The sequence below is a fragment of the Procambarus clarkii genome, chromosome 57 (genome assembly GCF_040958095.1).
Source record: "Procambarus clarkii isolate CNS0578487 chromosome 57, FALCON_Pclarkii_2.0, whole genome shotgun sequence".
Classification (NCBI taxonomy): Eukaryota; Metazoa; Arthropoda; class Malacostraca; order Decapoda; family Cambaridae; genus Procambarus; species Procambarus clarkii.
Window position 1 is genome coordinate 17288849 of NC_091206.1, and position 23146 is coordinate 17311994.

Sequence of the window (23146 nt, forward strand, 5' to 3'; positions counted from 1 at the left end):
ATAGGAGACCAAAGGGACAGTACACAATGAAGGGGAACAGCCTATCTGTGACGACGCGAGAAAGAGACCTGGGTGTGGACGTAACACCTAATCTATCTCCTGAAGCCCATATAAATAGGATAACGACAGCAGCGTACTCTACACTAGCAAAAGTTAGAACATCATTCAAAATCTAAGTAATGAGGCATTTAGGGCGCTTTACACTGCCTACGTGAGGCCAGTCTTAGAGTATGCCGCCTCATCATGGACTCCCCATTTGAAGAAGCATATAAGGAAACTGGAAAAGATTTAGAGGTTTGCGACGAGACTCGTTTCAGAATTACGAGGGATGGGGTATGAGGAGCGCCCGAGGGAACTGTGCCTTACCACACTAGAAAGAAGAAGGGAGAGGGGGGACATGATAGGAACGTATAAAATACTCAGGGGGATTGACAGAGTGGACATAGACGAAATGTTCACACGGAATAGTAACAGAATGAGGGGACAGGGGTGGAAGCTGGAAACTCAGATGAGTAACAGGGATGTTAGGAAGTTTTCTATTGGCGTGAGAGTAGTGGGAAAATGGAATGCAGAAACAGGTTGTGGAAGCAAATACTATTCATAATTTTAAAACTAGGTATGATAGGGAAATAGGACCATAGTCATTGCTGTAAACAACCGATGCTCGAAAGGCGGGATCCAAGAGTCAATGCTCGATCCTGCAGACTCAATTAGGTGAGTACAATTAGGTGAGTACACACACACACACACACACACACACACACACACACACACACACACACACACACACACACACACACACACACACACACACACACACACACACACACAAACACACACACACACACATGCACACATCGAATGCCAGGGTTCGATTCAATGCCGAGGCAGAAAGAAAGGGGCAGAGTTTCTTTCACCTGATGAGCCTATTCACCTAGCAGCAAACAAATACTAGGGTGTTAGACAACTGCTACCGCCTTCATCCTAGGGATGTAAATTTGATAAAAGAAAATAGGTCTGGAGTCAGTACGTAGGATAATGGACAGTTAGAAAGGCGGAGTCGAAGAGCTATAGCAGCTCTATCCTCCAGGTATAAATACAAATAATAAATACACACAGACGCCTTCACTAGCTAAATGTGAAACCCATCACACTGCTTCCACCACCACCGAGGCCAACCCGTGCTCTCCTGAATATGAGACAGGTACCACAGTTGCAGGTACCACTACAAGGCGCGTCACCTGGTTATTGATCCAACACCTTCACAGGTACACCTTGTCAGACCTTACTCACTCACAGGTCGCTCCTCACGGAGTTATGGTACCTCGCTCCTGCTGGGCCCATCTGTTGAATATATTTTAGCATCTTCAGTAGACAACCAAATTATTGATAACTCTCTCAAGATTTAAATGCGTAAGGAGACAATGACGAATACTTAAGTGCTCAAGAAGGCAGGCGCTCATGCATACACCTACATACACACACATATACACGAAAATTATCTAGATCGCTGAATATTTCACCAGCTGATATTTTCTTGTCAAGAAAATGATTCAGCTGGTGTCAGCAGCTGATGGTATCTTAGCGATTTAATTTAGGATTGTCTATTATTCTAATATGATTGTGTTTAGGAATCTATTGTGTATTTTTTTCGAAGGTTGCTCTGGTGTTTATGTTCCAAAGCTGCTATGCTTTTGTTTTTAAAGGTTACTCGTGTTTTTAATCCGATTCAAGGATTCTCTATTTTGCATATGTTCCAAAGTTGCTCTGGTTGAAATACGCTCGAAAATTGTTCTAAAGTTGGTGTTTAAATGTAACACTAGTGGTTATATGTTCCAATATAACACTAGTGTTTATATATTCCAAGTTGCTTAAGTATTAATTTGTTACAAGGTTATACACTCTCATGTTCTTATGTTCAAAGCCTGAGAGTATATTTACTCTCGAAACAGACTACAGGTAAACTACTGGAATGATTTAATATGTATCAATGAATTTGCGCGTGTGCATGTTTGCACCTGCTTGCTGCTATGTGCGTGTGCATGTGCGTGTTTGCACGCACATGCAAGAAAGGATAAATACTCCATAAGAGATGAAAAATCGAGAGGGGGAGAAAGACAAAGGAAACGAGGAAACTAATCCATTGCAGATGTTGCAGTGATGTTCTACTCAGGAACACCAACCAGAATGACCTTCGTCCGGTACAACAATTGTCCAAAACTATTGTTTGTGTAGAAAAAGTCGACACTTATTGTTTGGGTCTTATAAACTGAGCCTCAGGATCTACATAAATAACAATAATGAAACACGTCGATAACGAGATAGAGTGCATGATAGCAGCGAAGGTATTGATTACTCAATAAACCGACGGTGCGCGTCTCGTAAAGAGAAGACTCGCTACTGTCACCTGCGCCTGTGACCTCGAATTCCTGTTGCCTGGGTCTCCTGTTGCAACCCGTCCTCAGACCATGTTCCTTCCATCCTGTTGGTTGTTGAGGTCAGCCAACAGATCGTTACAGGAAAACAGCTGCTGCGTTTGGAGTGTGTAGTAGCCAGTTATATCAGTTGCAAGCGGAGGAGCATAATGTAATGGAGGTATCTGCAGTTGTTAACCAGATCACACACTAGAAGGTGAATGGACGACGAAGTTTCTGTCCATCTTGTACCATTCTCAAGTCGACTTGAGAATGGTCCAGGACGGACCGAAACGTCGTCGTCCCTTCACCTTCTAGTGTGTGGTCTGGTCAACATACTTCAGCTACATTATTGTGTCTTATCGTCTGTATATCTGCAGTTAGAAGGCAATCGTTCCTTTTCGGCTCTTGGTTGGTAGTGTTCTTCCTGTCGTTCAGCCCTGACTGCTTGTTCATTCAAGGATATCTTCCTCCGTATGCGGCAGTGTAGAACTTTTCACCTTATATTTTGGTCCAATATTATTTTTTTGTTGCTTTCCTTCTAATTCTTGTATATTTATTTCTCGCTGCTTTGCAGTTATTTCAGTTTATTCGCCTCATTTTCTGTAACATAATTTGCTCATTATTCATACTCATTTTCTTTAATTTATAACTCCAGGTATTTCCATTGTATTTTTTGTATGTTACTGAGGGTTTTACTTCTGTGCATTACGGAACACATGTTCCAGCAAGCCTGCTCTCATTTGTCTCTCAGGAACTCTTCCAATTTTACCTCCTCAACGTTCTGCTTCAATTTTCATTTTCACAATTTTTTTGGTACACTTCCGTTCTATCTACACTCACTTGTTCGTAAATGATTTTTCATTTCCACTACATAAGCCAAGACCAGCGAGCAATGTTCACCTGCACTTGAATATTCTATTCTGTCAATGTCAACTGCATTTTGGGTGAAGACCTGTTCATGTCTAGCAGGTAGGCCCTGTCAATCTTAGTCTCATTCCTTATTTCACGTGTTGTAGCATAATTTTTCTGAAGGTTTCACTAACTTTGCCTTATATGATTTACCTTCTGCATGGAGTTATTATTGCACATGGTGGCCGTCACTCGTGTTTGGGTATTGTACAGAGTAGTGACGAAGCAGTGTGCACTGAACGCTGACTCAAAACCGTACTTTTTGTAACCTTTTCATTCTCAGTTAACGTTATGAATACTATGGCTTCTATTCATTTTTGTCCACAGAAATAAGATCAAAGCTTTCCATCGATCTTATTTTTTTTGTGTGTGTTTGGGAACGTTGCTTTCTGCATTTATGTCGATCCACCATCTTTGACCTTCACGACTCTGAGCCTTCATGGAGGTTCCATGGATCAATTCTCCCATGATGAGGAGTAATACTTTAATTGTGAGCACCTAAGCACCTAGTTATACTTTTATTGTGAGCACCTAGTTATACTTTTATTGTGAGCACCTAGTTATACTTTAATTGTGAGCACCTAGATATACTTTTATTGTGAGCACCTAGTTATACTTTTATTGTGAGCACCTAGTTATATTTTTATTGTGAGCACCTAGTTATACTTTTATTGTGAGCACCTAGATATACTATTATTGTGAGCACCTAGTTATACTTATATTGTGAGCACCTAGTTATACTTTTATTGTAAGCACCTAGTTATACTTTTATTGTGAGCACCTAGATATACTTTCATTATGAGCACCTCTTGTGTTTTTATGAACAAATCCAAAAGGGCCGTGACGAGGATTCGAACCTACGTCCGAGAGCATCCCAGACGCTGTCTTCTGTTTTTATAATTTTTTTATGCTAGTATTATTGTTGTCAATACTGCTGTCTAGCCTCTCCCTATTATATGTTAAGTGGTTGTTGATACACCATTGTTTTTATCTTTCTTCTATTACAGTTCTCTACATAACATATGATAATTTATTCATTTATGATTCCATAAGAGATTTCCTTTAAAATCCATTAACTTTTATAGAAGTGCTATTTTGAATTATTACTTTCTGTTTTGTTTACCACTTCGTGATCGAATATGCCACAGAAAATCAGAGACGATTCTTGACATTTTCGTCTCTGTGATAGCTATTTTATCAGGCTCTGCTGCACGAAAATATTACTTTAATTTACCCACATTGAAAAGCTCTCTTTATTAACGTACCAGATCTCGATTCTCCAGTTATTTATAATTATTTCTGTGTGCTCTGTTACTAACTTCCACGAGTTGATGGTACTCGGGCACTGGTGGAACAGGAGAGGGGGGGGGGAATCAACCATGGAGAGCTGGAGTGAAATGTAGTTATGTTGAGGGGTAGTCGTTGTTGAAAATATATTGGGGAGGGGAGGGGAGAGAGTCAGTAACCTGGGAGATTGGATGCTGGGGAGGTGTGTGGGGATGGGGGGGGGGGAATGGATGCTGGGGTTCAGGGTATTAGTTTTGAAGATGTATAGAACGTACTTTGAACGATGATGATAGGTTTTACAGTTTGAGAGGCAAATGTATGTGTGTGTGTGTGTGTGTATGTGTGTGTGTGTGTGTGTGTGTGTGTGTGTGTGTGTGTGTGTGTGTGTGTGTGTGTGTATGAGCTCCTGTGTACGTCAGCGAATGCTCGTGCCGAGGTTCACATGTTGTGGCAGCACCTGGTGCTGGGAGGGACAAACATATGAATTTAAATTTTATAAAGCAGCACGGGATATAATGATTGCAGCATGTATAACACAGGGGGTCCGTCACGTGTGCGCATACATGCATACACCGTCGTACTTCAGCATGCAATGACCGATACACCTCTCTCTGATTGAATGAACTTCCTGCTTTCAATTTTGCATGCAACATTCTATATATATATGCTGCTGCATGAATACAATGAAAGTTTATGCATCTGCACGAGTGTGTGCGCGCGCGTGTGTGTGTGTGAGTGTGTATTTACTATTTGTGTATGTATATATTATATGTGTCTGGAGAATCGAGCTATTTGCTCTTGGACCCTGCCTTTCTAATCAATCTATTTTTTGCTGTATTATGTCTACTTCATATATTTCTCATTAAAACGCGCACACACAAAAACATCGCCAGGAAACAGCCCGTAGCAGCTGTCTAACTCCCAGGAACGTATTTACTGCTAGGTGAACAGAAGCATCAGTATGAAAGAAACTTTGCTCATTTGTTTCTGTGTGAGTGTGTGCGTGTGTGTGTGTGTGTGTGTGTTTACTAGTTGTGTTTTTGCGGGGGTTGAGCTTTGCTCTTTCGGCCCGCCTCTCAACTGTCAATCAACTGTTTACTAACTAACTACTAACTACTTTTTTCTTTTTTTTTCCACACCACACACATACACACACACCCCAGGAAGCAGCCCGTGACAGCTGACTAACTCCCAGGTACCTATTTACTGCTAGGTAACAGGGGCACTTAGGGTGAAAGAAACTTTGCCCATTTGTTTCTGCCTCGTGCGGGAATCGAACCCGCGCCACAGAATTACGAGTCCTGCGCGCTATCCACCAGGCTACGAGGCCCCTGTGTGTGTGTGTGTGTGTGTGTGTGTGTGTGTGTGTGTGTGTGTGTGTGTGTGTGTGTGTGTGTGTGTGTGTGTGTGTGTGTGTGTGTGTGTGTTTGTGTGTGTGTGTGTGCCTACAGGGTCGAGTTTAGTTCCCAGGGTTTCCAGCTTTCGGTCATCTAATGTAATATCTTCTGACCTGTCTCTTATCATATCTTCCTGAAATCGTAAATAGTTTAGGCTGCTCGTACTTTCTCATCTAGCCAATTTCATTTTACCTATTTCCACTGACGGAATATTTCCCCATGTCCCGATCGCCCATCTCTGTCTCTAGCATTCATTCATAGCCTTTCGTTCTTCTGTTTCTCGATGTAAATATGTTCTCCCTCCATCCTGTTATTGTTTAATGGGTTTGTTTATATTTGGCTGCCTCTCTTACTCTTCCTGTGGTGGTAAGTTCAGTTCCCTCAGCCGTGCCTTATGACTTATTTGTTTTGTGTTTTTGGAATAGTTACTCCACTAGCTGAATAGTAAATTTTAATTGTCTTATTTTCATAATATTCGGTGTGATGTATTCCTTGGTGTTGTTGGAGCTAATGAAACCTGCCCTAATGTCCGGCCAGCATTATATTCATCTCTGTAATCATTGTCACAAGAACCCACCAATACAGACAATCATCATTATCATCATCGTAATTTACATTATCATCACTGCCACGACCATCATCGTCGTTCTCTTCTCATCATCACCACGACCACCGCCTCACCTTCCCCTCTCTGCCCTCCCCAAACAGTGTCGTTGTTGTTGTGTTAGATTCAGCTACTGGGAACAAAAAAATCCAAGTAGCACGTGCTATGGTGAGCCCGTAGTGGACCCGTAGTAGCTGAAAACAGTGACGTATGGCTTTGCTCTAAAAGTCATTCATAAAATAAATTACGATTCATATCTACAGGGACTATCCATACCACAATCTGCACCGCTGATTCAGCTGTTAGATTTTAATAATTTACACCAATTTAATCATGGGACTCGACTGCTGAAGGGGTTTCATACAGGTATATATATATATATATATATATATATATATATATATATATATATATATATATATATATATATATATATATATATATATATACATATATATATATATATATATATATTTACATATATATTTATATATATATTTATATATATTATATATATATTACAACTCCTTTTTTGTAACAAAGTTCAAATAAAGCAAATATATATGTGTACATACAAAAGAATGGGGGTGGTAGGAGAAGATAATATTAGTGTTCAGTGAGAAACCACAAGGTCTCCTCTGAATACTTTTTATTTTCTTCTCCGAGGCTATGGGCCCCCACATTGGCACCAGAGGTGGTACCCTCACATATATATTAAAATATATATATATATATATATATATATATATATATATATATATATATATATATATATATATATATATATATATATATATATATATATATGTCGTACCTAGTAGCCAGAACTCACTTCTGAGCCTACTATGCAAGGCCCGATTTGCCTAATAAGCCAAGTTTTCATGAATTAATTGCTTTTCGACTACCTAATCTACCTAACCTAACCTAACCTAACTTTTTCGGCTACCTAACCTAACCTAACCTATAAAGATAGGTTAGGTTAGGTTAGGTAGGGTTGGTTAGGTTCGGTCATATATCTACGTTAATTTTAACTCCAATAAAAAAAACTTCACCTCTTACATAATGAAATGGGTTGCTTTATCATTTCATAAGAAAAAAATTAGAGAAAATATATTATTTCATGAAAACTTGGCTTATTAGGCAAATCGGGCCTTGCATTGTAGGCTGAAAAGTGAGTTCTGGCTACTAGGTACGACATATATATATATATATATATATATATATATATATATATATATATATATATATATATATATATATATATATATATATATATATATATATATTATAATTAAGCTGTTCCAAGGCCCACGTGGATAGTAACTCCATTTACCCAAAAGACGGCTTAACATTTGGCTTAAAATATCTATTTTGTCTGAATAATGCAAACAAGATTAGAGCTAATGGAAACTCAACATAATGTAATTCATCTAATTGTGTGTTATTTTTAAATTCAATAAGTCTACCGCTGCAACCAAAAAGTCGAATGGTGATTAACCGTTTTCTTTTCTTGCTTTACTCAGCTTAAACTTTGTATTCTGTGTAATGAAACTGTTAAGTAGAATTCAGCCTCCGAGTCACCATGGTCTTCATGGTCTAAATACACACACACACACACACACACACACACACACACACACACACACACACACACACACACACACACACACACACACACACACACATGGTATGTGTGGTATGGCACCAACGTTGAGAACACCGCTTCTCGTTCGAACAGCGAAGTTAAGCAACGTTGGGTTTGGTTAGTACTTGGCTGGGTGACCGCCTGGGAACACCAAATGCTGTTGTCAATAATGTTTAAGGAAGTGATGTGGTGTTGGCTGACTATATATATATATATATATATATATATATATATATATATATGTCGTACCTAATAGCCAGAACGCACTTCTCAGCCTACTATTCAAGGCCTGATTTGCCTAATAAGCCAAGTTTTCATGAATTAATGTTTTTTCGTCTACCTAACCTACCTAACCTAACCTAACCTAGCTTTTTTGGCTACCTAACCTAACCTTACCTATAAATATAGGTTAGGTTAGGTTAGGTAGGGTTGGTTAGGTTCGGTCATATAGCTACGTTAATTTTAACTCCAATAAAAAAAAATTGACCTCATACATAGAGATAACGGTTGGTTTATCATTTCATAAGAAAAAAATTATAGTAAATATATTAATTCAGGAAAACTTGGCTTATTAGGCAAATCGGGCCTTGAATAGTAGGCTGAGAAGTGAGTTCTGGCTACTAGGTACGACATATATATATATATATATATATATATATATATATATATATATATATATATATATGTCGTACCTAGTAGCCAGAACGCACTTCTCAGCCTACAATTCAGGGCCCGATTTGCCTAATAAGCCAAGTTTTCCTGAATTAATATATTTTCTCAAATTTTTTTCTTATGAAATGATAAAGCTACCCATTTCATTATGTATGAGGTCAATTTTTTTTTATTGGAGTTAAAATTAACGTAGATATATGACCGAACCTAACCAACCCTACCTAACCTAACCTAACCTATCTTTATGGGTTAGGTTAGGTTAGGTAGCCGAAAAAGCTAGGTTAGGTTAGGTTAGGTAGGTTAGGTAGTCGAAAAACAATTAATTCATGAAAACTTGGCTTATTAGGCAAATCGGGCCTTGCATAGTAGGCTGAGAAGTGCGTTCTGGCTACTAGGTACGACATATATATATATATATATATATATATATATATATATATATATATATACATATGTCGTACCTAGTAGCCAGAACTCACTTCTCAGCCTACTATTCAAGGCCCGATTTGCCTAATAAGCCAAGTTTTCCTGAATTAATATATTTACTATAATTTTTTTCTTATGAAATGATAAAGCTACCCTTTTCACTATGTATAAGGTCAATTTTTTTTTATTGGAGTTAAAATTAACGTAGATATATGACCAAACCTAACCAACCCTACCTAACCTAACCTAACCTATATATATAGGTAAGGTTAGGTTAGGTAGCCAAAAAAAGCTAGGTTAGGTTAGGTTAGGTAGGTTAGGCAGACGAAAAAACATTAATTCATGAAAACTTGGCTTATTAGGCAAATCAGGCCTTGCATAGTAGGCTGAGAAGTGAGTTCTGGCTACTAGGTACGACATATATATATATATATATATATATATATATATATATATATATATATATATATATATATATATATATATATATATATATATTGTGGTAAATATGAAATACCACCTTCAAGATGATTCTCGTTTATTTCAAGGGGAATGAATCGTCAGATTCACTATCAATGGACAGAGAGAGAGAGAGAGAGAGAGAGAGAGAGAGAGAGAGAGAGAGAGAGAGAGAGAGAGAGAGAGAGAGGGATCAGGAGAAAGCGCCATGCTATTACGACTATATTGCACTGGGAAGGAGTCAGGATAAGGATTTGGGATGGGACGAGGGGAAAGAAATGGTGCCCAACCCCTAGGACGGTCGGGAACAAAAAAGAAATTGACAAAATTATCTTCACTATCAATGGACAATGAAAACATGAAGGTGCAGGGAAGGATTCATTGTTAGTGAGCAGTGAAGCCTTAGGTATCAGGGAACAGTGAAGGCATCCTTATGCCTTCACGTAATTCATTACGTCTTATTCATCACGTAATGTAATGTATTCTTCACATGTTAATGGAATCATTACATAGCAACTTGAATCATTGCGATGATAATGTGCTTTTGTGGGTCTCTAAATTTTGGGAGGTCCGCGCTAAATTAAAATGATATCGGTGTAAGACAAAATATATTTACAGTATATTGTTAGTTATCTTGCGTGGCTTTGTACCCTTCGTTATCTTGTATGCATTTGTGCCATTTGTTATCTTATATGCCCTTGTACTATTCGTTATCCAGCATGCCTTTTTACCATTCGTTATCTTGCATGCTTTTGTACCATTCGTAATCTTGTATGCCTTTGTGCCATTTGTCATCTTGCATGCCCTAGTAGCATTCGTTATCTTGCATGCCTTTGTATCATTCGTTATCTTGCATACCCTTGTACTATTCGTTATCCAGCATGCCTTTGTACCATTCATTATCTTGCATGCACTAGTACCATTCATTAAATTGCGTGGCATTGTACCATTTGCTATCTTGCATGCACTAGTACCATTCGTTATCTTGCATGCCTTTGTACACCATTCGCGATTTACCTTATTCATGCAGCAATCGTTACCACCAATTCTCTTGTATACTTTGTGATCCAGCGTTCCCTCGTGCATATCGTAAGCTAGTATTTCCCCGAACAATTCGTTAGCTAGCATGCCCTTGCACAGTTCCATCATCGACAAAGCTTAGGTAAAAGTTTTAATGGAAAAACATATCGTAGAACTGCCATCAAATATAAAAGGTTTAATCTCGATTAAAATCGCTTTTCCTGAAAGAAATATAGCAAATGTTTTTATTTGTATCAAATAGTTGTACATTTTGTCAATCCATTTTATCGCTCCCGATATCAGAAATTGGTCAAATATTCTAGCCAGGACAAGGGGGGGGGGATTGGGGGAAGGGGGAGAGGGGGGGGGGAGGGTGTGATAGCACAAAGGCTGCGTTAACATTTATATTCGTATGAAAGTGCAACTGGTAAATATATATAACTGTTAAATCTGTAAGTTTAGGACCTGTGAGGATAATGGCACATTCCTGAAAATGATGATTAGGATGAGGATTGTAACTCTTGCTGGTCACTGCGCCGTGGAAATGGTTTGATCGGCGATTCTAAGCTGAAGCTAATAAAAAAACGCGCAGTTCTGAATTGCAATGACACAAAAAATAACTGCTATGAGCGTAGCAAATTAAAATGTTAATAATGGTTGTAATAAAAGTAAATGTCAGTACTTATGTTCACTACTTCACTTCCTGTGTGAAGGTGAAGCGCACGCGAGCGCGCGCGCACACTCACACACACCCACACAAACCAAAGAGCCAAAGCTCAATCCCGGCAAGCACAAACAGGTGATTACACACACACACACTCACACACACACACACACACACACACACACACACACACACACACACACACACACACACACACACACACACACACACACACACACACACACACACACACACGGATGGAACATGAACAAGGGGACACAGGTGGAAACTGAGTACCCAAATGAGCCACAGGGACGTTAGAAAAAACTTTTTCCGTATCAGAGTAGTTAGCAGATGGAATGCATTAGGCAGTGATGTGGTGGAGGCTGACTCCATACACAGTTTCAAATGTAGACATGACAGAGCCCAGTAGGCTCAGGAATCTGTACACCAGTTGATTGACAGTTGAGAGGCGGGACCAAAGAGCCAGAGCTGTGTCAAATTTCTGTGTGTAATGGAACTGTGTCAAAGACTTTCTCGCAATTCCAAAAATACGCAGTCTGCCCACCCCTCTCTTCCTTGCCTGATTTTTGTTGCCTGGTCGTAGAATTCAATTAATCTTGTGAAGCATGACTTGTTATCCCTGAACCCATGTTGATGTTGTGTTACAAAGTTGTATGTGTAATTACTTAAGTAATTACCTAAGTGTAGTTTCAGGATGAGACCTACGCTCGTGGTGTACAGTCTTCCCAGTACTTTATGTCATATAACGTTTGTGTGTGTGTGTGTGTGTGTGTGTGTGTGTGTGTGTGTGTGTGTGTGTGTGTGTGTGTGTGTGTGTGTGTGTGTGTGTGTGTGTGATTGCATGTGTGTGTGCGCGCGCGTGCGTGTGTGTTTGTGTGTGTTTCTAACAAATTCCTAAATTCACGTAAATATGGCGTGATGTGACCCAATCAAAGCTTTTGTACATACATTGATCATTATATCTAATAATACATCCTGATACGCATCATACTTGTACATCATATTTTGCGTAAGGTATAAAACACATGACCAAGAAATTTAAATTAATGCAGTCGGAAAATAATAAGTAAATTGTAATACCAGAGAAACTCCAATCCGGGATTGAGCAGTAAATCCAATCCTAAGTGTACTGGGGGGGGGTTATATATATATATATATATATATATATATATATATATATATATATATATATATATATATATATATATATATATATATATATACATATATATATATATATATATATATATATATATATATATATATATATATATATATATATATATATATATATATATACACCAGTGTCATACATCAGACCTTGAAGTCTTGTAGATAATCTCACCCAATCACGTTAATCGAATCGCGCTAGAGTCAAGATCCCATTGAAAGCATTCCAATTCCATTATTAAATGTTGGCTAACAATAAAGCACTCTATAAAGTAGAGGCTTTCCGGTTCCCAGTGATGGGGTTTCGGAAACGCAAACCGAGGCAGTTCAGTTAGTCTCTCAGTTCCTTTGGAATTACTGACTCTGTTCTCTAATTAATCCGTAATGACTCTGGCTGGGTTCACCTTGGGTCAGTTGTATTTCGCGAATGGGCATTAGACGGGGTTAAAACGCTTTACCTTCGGTCGTTACGGAGCTCGGAATGTTGTGAATTCCACTGCCCATCTTCAGGTTATGCTCCTCCAAATACAGTCGACCCAATTGACGCACGCGTTAGTCGACCCCATTGATACACTCGTCAGTCGACCCCCATTGACGCACTAGTCAGTCGACCCCATTGACGCACTAGTCAGTCGACCCCATTGACACACTCGTCAGCTATAAATCTCAGTGAATCCAAACAATCTATTTTCTGGAATATGTATTAATAATGCAGTTAATAAAATTTTTAGGTGTAGTTAGGCCTAGGACTGGTTAAGCTAGGCAAACATCAGGAGGCCTGGGGTGAGACCGGGCCGTGAGGAACATTGATCCTTGGAAAAATCACAAGGAAACCACAAGGTAGGTAAGGCAGTCTTACCTACCTACAAGGTAGGTAAGGGAGCAATTTTTATTTGCTGTGAGTGAAGCATTTACAGAGGGAAGATTCGAACGCAGGAAGAGATCCACGCCCGATTTTAGACAATTGTAAACATAATCAGCTGTAATTCGCGTGTAATGTGTGTAATATATAATATGTTATATGTAAATATATATGAACAAGTGCTTTTATTTCTGGATTATTGAGCATTTGGCCATGGTTAATGAGGACTGGGTGATAGTTAAAATGCATTTGGCTTCGAATTCGGTCTTTTGCCATCTCGAATCTTCGAATGCTGTGCCGTTTACATGCACGAAACTTTGATTAATGTGCTTACTGCACGTCCGAATCTTTGAATACCGTACGTTCTACCAGCACGAAGCTTCGAATACTGGGGTTTCTACCAGCTCGAAACGTAGAATACTGTATCTTCTACCAGCTCGAAACGTAGAATACTGTATTTTCTACCAGCTCGCAACGTAGAATACTGTATTTTCTACCAGCTCGAAATGTAGAATACTGTATTTTTTACCAGTTCGAAACGTAGAACACTGTATTTTCTAACAGCTCGAAACTTTGAATATTGCACCTTGTACCAAAAGGAAATCTGGAACACCGTACCCTCTACCAGCACGGAAATTCGACTACTGTACCAGAATTTCTGGGTCAGGAAATCTGGCTATGTATCGTCCTGGAGTTCATGTGATTTTCTAACTCTGCAGATTTATTTGTTTATATGCCTAACAAGAAACCAAGAGCTGAGGCTCATTCACTAAGGACAAGATATAATACGTACGGAATTATACACACATCGGTACATTCATAATCGTGGTTCAATCTCACAGATTATGGAGAATGAAGGAAAATGACTGAATAAAACTAGGCGTATAAAAGTCTAAAATTAAATGTTAGATGTTAAAAACACTGACCATTATTATATTACTAGTCCATTTATTATATAACTCACAATATAATGCATAGAATAATGGACAACAGAGCACTACGGCACTCCTGCTGTCATCCACAGTAGCACATCCCACCACGTCATAAATGCACTCGTCTCTAGCACCCTCACATATTCACTCCCCCGCACTCTCACACACACTACACCCGCCCACCGTCCTCTCCCACTCTACCGTAAAAGTTAAATATAACTTAACCTTACTCGTGAGTCTCCCATGACCCGTCCACTCAGTATATCCAAACTACCTCACCACACTCTCCTAAACATTGCAATGTGTTGTCTGGGTTGCACTCCACATCCTTCCGTAATATTTGTATTCCTCTGTATCCTCCTCTTGCAACACAGATTAATTTCATAACTTTTTTAGTGTTCTATCTCTTAATTTCTTGCAGTGTTGCACAAGGAACGCTACTGTTACTAATTCCTGTCTGGGTGCATGTTTTTTTATCTTGTTTTTCTTAACTAGGGTGTTTGGAAGGGAAGGGAACTAGCTGGAGAAAGCGCCAAGTTAATCATGATTCAATACCACTTGGAAGGGACCGCGATATGGATTTGGGATGGGACGCGGTGGGGGGGGGGGGGGGAAGGATGATGCCCAACCAGTTGGACAGTCGGAGATTGAACTCCTACCTGCATAAAGCGAGATCGTCGCTCTATCATCCAGCTAAAGCGGTTGGGCAGTGTGTTTGGAAACGTACGCGTAGTTGTAGGCTTACGCTCGTACACAAAGACGCCTCTATTTATAGATTTTGATACCGAAAAGATTTTCTTTATGTATATGCTGTGTATTTTGGTATACAAATGTTCACCTGTGTTTCAGGAATTTTTGTAATCAGAAAATTTGTATCTTCTTAGTTACGTGTCTCGATAGTGATGATTGAAGCTTAATTAACTTCTTTAATTTGGCCCCGAGGGGCGAGTTTAATGGACAGCGCCACTCATCCTGTGTGTGGACTCACCGTCATAGCAGCATGTACAACACTCTCCAATAAGAAGAAAATCCCGCTGGGTGGTTCATGCTGTCACTTGTACCCAGACACAGCTGGGACTGGTTTAACTGTCTCAAGTGAACAGCTTCTCAAACCAGAAAATTAACATTTGTCAACCCTTAAAATCTTGCGTTATCATGCGGGTGCAAAATGGGAGAATCTTTTAAGAACAATATCTATATATGCCAAACAGTATTTTCCTAGCTCAAACAATGTGGGGTTTATAATTCTACACATATCTCTTATGACTCTTAGATGTTCACACTCTCTCAGGTAGTGGTCAAGGCGGTGTCCATCACTCTCACCACAGATTCAGTAACTCCTCTGCTCAACTGTTGTTTCCATTCCGAATCTCCATGAATATTTGTATCCAAGACGGATTCTTGGTATTACTAATTCCCTCCCGCGGCCACCTCCTCTTCGTCCATAATGATTGGGATTGCCAGCTGCAACCATGTTGTACCATCGTACAGATTCACTGGTTTGTTCTTCTGTTCTCCTTTCCTCAGTAACCTTTGTCATGGTGATGTTGCCTGATGATAGCTCTAATTTGTAGAAGAGTCTTGGGTATGAAATATTCAATATTCAATATGGTCTCCTTCTGCGCCTTCAGCAGCCAGCACATCTACTCGTTTATTTCAACAGATTTCTACATGGGAGGAAATCCATTGGAATTATTAGACTCTTCCCTGATTGGTTAGTTCTCTCACTGCTCTCCCGATTTCAGCGACTATCACAAGATTTTCTGCGCGATTTTTACTAAGGCTTTGTAGCGCTGCTTTAGAATCAATGCAGATCACTGCACCATTAGTGATTCGTTCAAGGACTCTTAACGCATAACAAAGGCAGTTAGCTCTGCTTGCGAAGAAGAGGTATTGTTCTCAATATGCGCTTTTCCTTCATTTCATCGTTGAAAGACATTATTCCTATTTACAGTGTATGCTGCACCAGCCCTGCCATTGACAGGGTTAGATGACACATCAGTGTAGATTTGATCTAATTCATTTTCGGCTTCTTTATAAATTTCCTCAAGATTTTTGTGGCAAATTTAATTTCCAGCATATAATTTCCTCATTTTTTGTGTTATCATGTTAAACTTTTTCATTGTCATCTCATTGATGATAATCCTGCATGGTTCTTCCTCCCAGGGAGGTAACCTCTCTACAGATATGAGTTCACGGGCTTCCTCAAGCAGGTGAAGTTCTTCGAGGCAGCAGACTGATCTGTGAGGCATTTTTTGCTTCTCCTGTTTCCTCCTGTAAGTAACACAGAACTCAGTTTTTTTCTTGCCAATATCATTGCAATGGGGATCTTAGGCTATCTGAAGTAATTGCCATGTTATAACTTTGTGTTTTCTCTCTGTGGTGATGTTATCAATTACCTTCTCCCCTTTTCCTCTCTCTCTCTCTCTCTCTCTCTCTCTCTCTCTCTCTCTCTCTCTCTCTCTCTCTCTCTCTCTCTCTCTCTCTCTCTCTCTCTCTCTCTCTTCCCTCATTATTCTTCCTACCCTCTTCCTTCTTCAGCAATTACTTCACTATCATTTGTCTCTTCTCCTCCTCCCTCTGGCTCACTTATCGTGCCCTGCTTCTCTCTCCCTTCACCAAACTTCACTGTAATTCGTTTAGCATTCTTCTCTCTTTCTCTCTCTCTCTCTCTCTCTCTCTCTCTCTCTCTCTCTCTCTCTCTCTCTCTCTCTCTCTCTCTCTCTCTCTCTCTCTCTCTCTCTCTCTCTCTCTCTCTCTCTCTCTCTCTCTCTCTCTCTCTCTCTCCTTTTCCCGTTTATTTCTTAAAATGGAAGTTTGTTCTCTGTTGTTCTCCTCAGTGCATTTACCTCTCTGCAGTGCTTGTGTTTATGATCGTCAACCGCATCTCGTCGGGCTCAATATCTGGAGTGAACAGCGCTACACTTTCTTCACCAGTTCGAACCCCTCACCACCACCACCTCCCTCTCACCCCTCACGTAACCCGAGGAGTTGGACGTGTTCGGTGTCATAGCATCGTGACAATCCTCATCTCTCTGTTCCTTCAAGTGACACCCACGCTGTTGCAGGCCCCTCTCGCTCTCTTACCTCTCCCCCCCCTCTCCCTCTCTTATCTTACCCTCCCCCTCATTCTCTTTTCTCACCCCTCTCCCTGTCTTACTTCACCCCTTCCCTCTCTTACCTCACCCTCTGCATCTCTCACCAAACGCCTCCCTCTCTCTCTTGTCTCAATTACTCATTCCTTCCCTCTCTCATCTCACTGTTCCCACTATCGCTTCACTCTCAGATCTATCACCGCACACTTCCCTGTTTCATGCCTCATGCCTTCGTCTCTCTTGCCTCACAACCTCACACCTCCTTCTCTACCACCTCACACCTCCCTCTCAACCACCTCACACCTCCCCCTCTCTCACCTCACACCTCCCTCTCTCTCCCCTCATAGCTCCCTCCTCGCCACATTACACAGCCCAAACCACCTTCACCCTCATTCCTGTCAATCCCCTCTTCCGTTTGACTTCATGGGATTCCACCATGGTTACCACCCTTAGCCCACCACCATTACCACCCACCGCCCACCACTATTACCACCCTACCACCTACCACCATTACCACCCACCGCCACCACCATTACCACCCACCGCCACCAATATTCCTACCCATGCGAGTCCTGGTCTGGCCAGCTATATCAATAGAAGGGAAGCTATTGTAGGTGCGAGACGCTGTCCCTCCTTGGATCAACACCTCATTAAGGCAGTAGTTTGTCTGTACGTCTTGATCAGGTGGAGGTTGTTGATGAGTTGGTTAGTTGATTTAATGCTGGAACCATTGGGCTGGATGTGACATTTCCTTACAGTCCTTGTGTTTATATCTATCTACCTATCTATTGAACTATCTATCTTATCAATACAGTTCTCTTGTCCCACGCTCTCTCATTTATCTATTCTTCTTGACCCACTCTCTCTCATTCATCCAATTATCTTGTCCCACCCGTCTCTTATCCATCCTTTTTTCTTCTCCTACCGCTCTCTCTCTCTCTCTCTCTCTCTCTCTCTCTCTCTCTCTCTCTCTCTCTCTCTCTCTCTCTCTCTCTCTCTCTCTCTCTCTCTCTCTCTCTCTCTCTCTCTCTCTCTCTCTTTCTCTCTCTCTCTCTCTCTCTCTCTCTCTCTCTCTCTCTCTCTCTCATCCACCATAGTCACTAAATTTCAGGGACAGAGTTCTCCCATCCGTCAGGAATCTGTCGGTTTTTCTTACCGGACAATTTACTCCCTGTCAGACAATTCTCTGCCACACAGCTTCCGAAGATACATCTCTCTGCCGGATGCTTCAGCTCGGTCACAGCTCTCGACTGAACTTGTGATCACTCTGATTCTAATTTCAGCAACTCTCCGTTGGAGATATTGAGAAGCAATATTTTTTATTTGTGTTTGTGTGGATAATAATTTTTGGTCTAATTCCTCATAGCTTATACACCAAAGGCGACATGTATAGTTCACCTGTGTATTGTAGTTATATGATGCTTGTTAAACTTGTTGAGCTGTTCTGGAAGTCATTATAAAAGTGACTAGATTTACTGATTTTGTAGAGTGGAGAAACATAGTCGTTTTGCTGATATATTTTGTAAATAACTTCTGCAGGGAATTTATGCTTCGTGTTAGGAACAAAATATATTGTAGTATTTTTTAAATTGGTAAAAGCGCTGGTCAATATTTTAACAAGAAAAGGTAATCACATTAGATCAGATGTGTATATGTCTTGGAAGTATACTGTGCAATTTATGCTATAGGATCATGCTATGCTTCAACCCGTTCTCGCAAATTTAATAAGTCAATATTGACTTATTAAATATGTGCATAGGTGACATACTTAACATAATAGATACCCTTAAAAAGATTCATAGAAAACACCGACCTTACCTAACCTTGTTAGTATCTTAAGATAAGCATCTTATTGCTTCGTAATTACAATTATTACCTAACCTATAATAGGTATAGGTTAAGTAATAATTGTAAATACGAAGCAATAAGATGCTTATCTTAAGATACTAACAAGGTTAGGTAAGGTCGGTGTTTTCTATGAATCTTTTTAAGGGTATCTATTATGTTTAGTATATCACCTATGCACGTAGTTAATAAGTCAATATTGACTTTACGAATTTGCGAGAACGGGTTGTATGCTTACATGCTTATGAACATTGGATATGCTCTTTGTTCAGAGCTCTACAAAACCTATAATAAAACTTTGAGAATTCATTTTATTGTGATTAATGTTCCTTACATGATACTTAGGATAAGATTATTTTCACATGATTCCATAATATATAAATTCATCGTTTAGTATTTTTAATTGTTCTCAAGGAATTTCTTTTCATTAAATATCATTACAATGCGTGTTATTTCTGAACTAAGCATCACAGGGCAAGGTCTTTACGTTGTAATTCATATATATTATTTTCTTTCCTGTTGCTGAACATATATAGACAATTGTAGGTCTTGAAGCTCAACGCCTGCGATGGGTTCTGTTACACTTCCTGTGATTCAGCCCACTCAGCCATCCGGTTCCACCTATCCAACCCACCCACCTGTCCACTCACAGTAACGTATCTACCCCATCCACTTAATCCCAGTAACACAACTTACCCGTCTGCCAACTCTCACTGACGCAGCCCCACCAATCTGCCACCTCTAGTTAACGTAAACTATTCGTTCATCCGCTCCCAGTATCCCACAATCACCTACCTATCAACTACCAATAACTACAAATCACCCATGCAACTATTCCCCTTGACGCAACCCAACCATATACCCACTATCAGTATGGCAACTCATCCATCTGCCAAATGCCAGTGATGCAACTTACCCTAAATCTAATCGATTGAAAGTAAGGCATCCCACATGAGGCATGTGGGATGAGGCATCCGCGTGAGGCATCACAAATGCCTCACCCATTTGCAGTGAGGCATCCCACCTCTCCTCTCACTCCTAGTGACGGAACGCATTCGTGCGTATAGTCTTTAGTCAAAACATAATTTGAATGAGTTTCACTTCACATTTTATCATTATTATTTTTCTTGCTTTCAACAGTCACAAAATGCGTGTAATGATTTTTTTAGGGAGTTAGAATCATGTGCAGGTCCAGTGAGTGGTGTGTGTGTGTGTGTGTGTGTGTGTGTGACAAACACAGGTGTGGTGGACACAGAGGTAGCCATGATATGCAAATTCTTACAAATATATTTAGGCGAAGTCACGCAGTAGTGAAAGAGACGTTGCGAGAGCTCCGTAAGGAGAGTCTCTCCTTTCTCTCCCCACAACGATTCTCACCTCATACATCTCTCATTCCTCTCTTCACATAATCTTTTTTCACCTCAAACATCTCTCATTCCTCTCTTCACATAATCTTTTTTCACCTCAAACATCTCTCATTCCTCTCTTCACACAATCTTTTTTCACCTCATTCATCGCTCGTTCTTCTCTCCTCAAAACCCACACTATTCTCATCTTACCTCATAAACTTCTCATCGCACAGTCCACATGTTTCACACCCCCCATATTTTATTATCTTCCCACTACACACTCTCTTACCTCACAGCCATTAGCATGGAACTCCAGAATATGGTGGCTAGCAAGTTATATGACTAGGATGTGGATCACCTAACACCTATACATGCCAAACTGGCTCCTCGGGGGAGACCTAAAGTTTCAGCTGGTCAGCAGCTTGGTGCCTCTGGAATCCTTCCATTTTCCGTGTGGAAGGATTTTGTCATGATGGGTGTGGGCTTGAGGGGGTGGAAGTTGAGGGGTGAGGATTGTGGGTGTGGGCTGTGGGCGGTGAGGGTGAAGGGGGGTAGTGGGAGCAAGACCATCAAAAGACCATTATGCTCCCTGAACCTAAACTCTGCTGTTGAATGAAATAAATAAAGTCCATTACAAGGTATGGAGAAAGTAGAAGGGGGTAGTGATAACAGAGCAGCATGTATCTCCTAATGGTATTAGCGATGAGTACATCAAGTCAAAGTATCAGAGAGAACGCTTTTTCTCTTCTCTGGCTATCTTTGTCCTTTTGACTTTCTCTTTGTCTCTACCTTTCTCTCTAATTTTCAGCTCTTTCTTTATCATTTTCCGATTGTGTCTATCTTTTTGTTTTTTAGTGAATTTTTTCAATACATTTCACTATTTACCTCTCAATATTTTCTTTGTGTCTATATCTTTGGCACTGTCGTTTTATCCATTCTGTTATTCTTTGTTATATTTTCTCTACTTTTCTTATATTTTCTCTTTTTTTTCTCACATTTTCTGTCTTTCTCACACTCATATGGTCTCTATATCTCACTCTCTAATTCTCTCCACCTCACAAACTCTAATTCTCTCTACCTCTCAAACTCTAATTCTTCCTACCTCTCACACTCATATGCTCTCTACCTCTCACACTCTAATTCTATCAATCTTTCGCTCTCTCTCTCATTATTTCCTTCCTTAGTTTGTATCAACGAGTTATTCCTCTCCTGCACGCCTGCTTCCAATATCTCACGGCTATTATTTTATATTTAATGGCTTCTCGTGTTCGGGCTAAGGCAGAAAAGCCCATTGTTTATACTTATACTGGATGGCGTTTCGAGTTGGTGCCGCCGCGACCGCACCTCTCTGGTCGATTATGTTTTATTGGTTACGTTCTCGTGCTGAAGTAAAGGGAGGCTCCTCGATATTTATATATTTAATGGACTTTTTTACTTCCCATTGATAAGGTAGTACGACGACATATAAAAGCGTTTCGATAATGGGGCCGAGAGCCGATACAGCTTTTTCGGTGGCGAAGGATATTGTTGCTTTTTATGTTTGATGTCTGGTTAATAATGCTCAGTGTTTGGGATGTATGCTGTTATTATTTTTATTATTTATATTTTTATATGAACAGTCTACTTCCTTACGCCTTCCTGGCTTCATTCTTCCCTATCACCCTCCCTGTTTTAATCCCTCTATATCACTGCCTCCCTCACTTAATCCCTCCCTCTTTCCCTCCATCTTTCCTGCCCCTCTTCATCCTTCCTTCCTTTTACCCACTCACTCCCTTCCTGTCTGATTCCCTCCTTTACTCCCTCCTTCCGTTCGTGTCTCCTTCCTCACTCCGTTTTATCTTCCCTCCCTCCCACTCCCTGCCTCCTTCCCTCACCGGTACCTTCGCAAAAATTGGTCTTTAAAGCGCGATATTAAAGCCAGCGGAACACATAAATCAGCGGGTGATTCCTGCTAGAAAGTCTCTTCCTCGTTAAGAAGCGATGGAAAGAGACAAAAGAGATTAAAATAGGAGACGGGAGAGGCTAAATTACGCGCACCTTCGTGGAATTAACGCACCCGCAGAGGTTCCCAGGTCAGGTGTGTGAGTGTGTGTGTGTGTGTGTGTGTGTGTGTGTGTGTGTACTCACCTATTTGTACTCACCTATTTGTGCTTGCGGGGGTTGAGCTTTGGCTCTTTGGTCCCGCCTCTCAACTGTCAATCAACTGGTGTACAGATTCCTGAGCCGACTGGGCTGTGTGTGTGTGTGTGTGTGTGTGTGTGTGTGTGTGTGTGTGTGTGTGTGTGTGTGTGTGTGTGTGTGTGTGTAGTCACTTCCATGGTCAACCATTAGCAGTTTAATGCAGTGACACTTTTCACTGTTTTCTTATC

General features: G+C 40.3%; 1 protein-coding gene and 1 pseudogene across 1 annotated transcript in view; both read left to right on the forward strand.

The window, feature by feature from the left end:
- LOC123744935 (nephrin-like) overlaps nucleotides 1-23146 on the forward strand; it is a 425786-nt gene that overhangs the window by 134079 nt on the left and 268561 nt on the right. The window lies entirely within an intron of this gene.
- On the forward strand, nucleotides 8309-8425 carry LOC138353458 (5S ribosomal RNA; annotated as a pseudogene).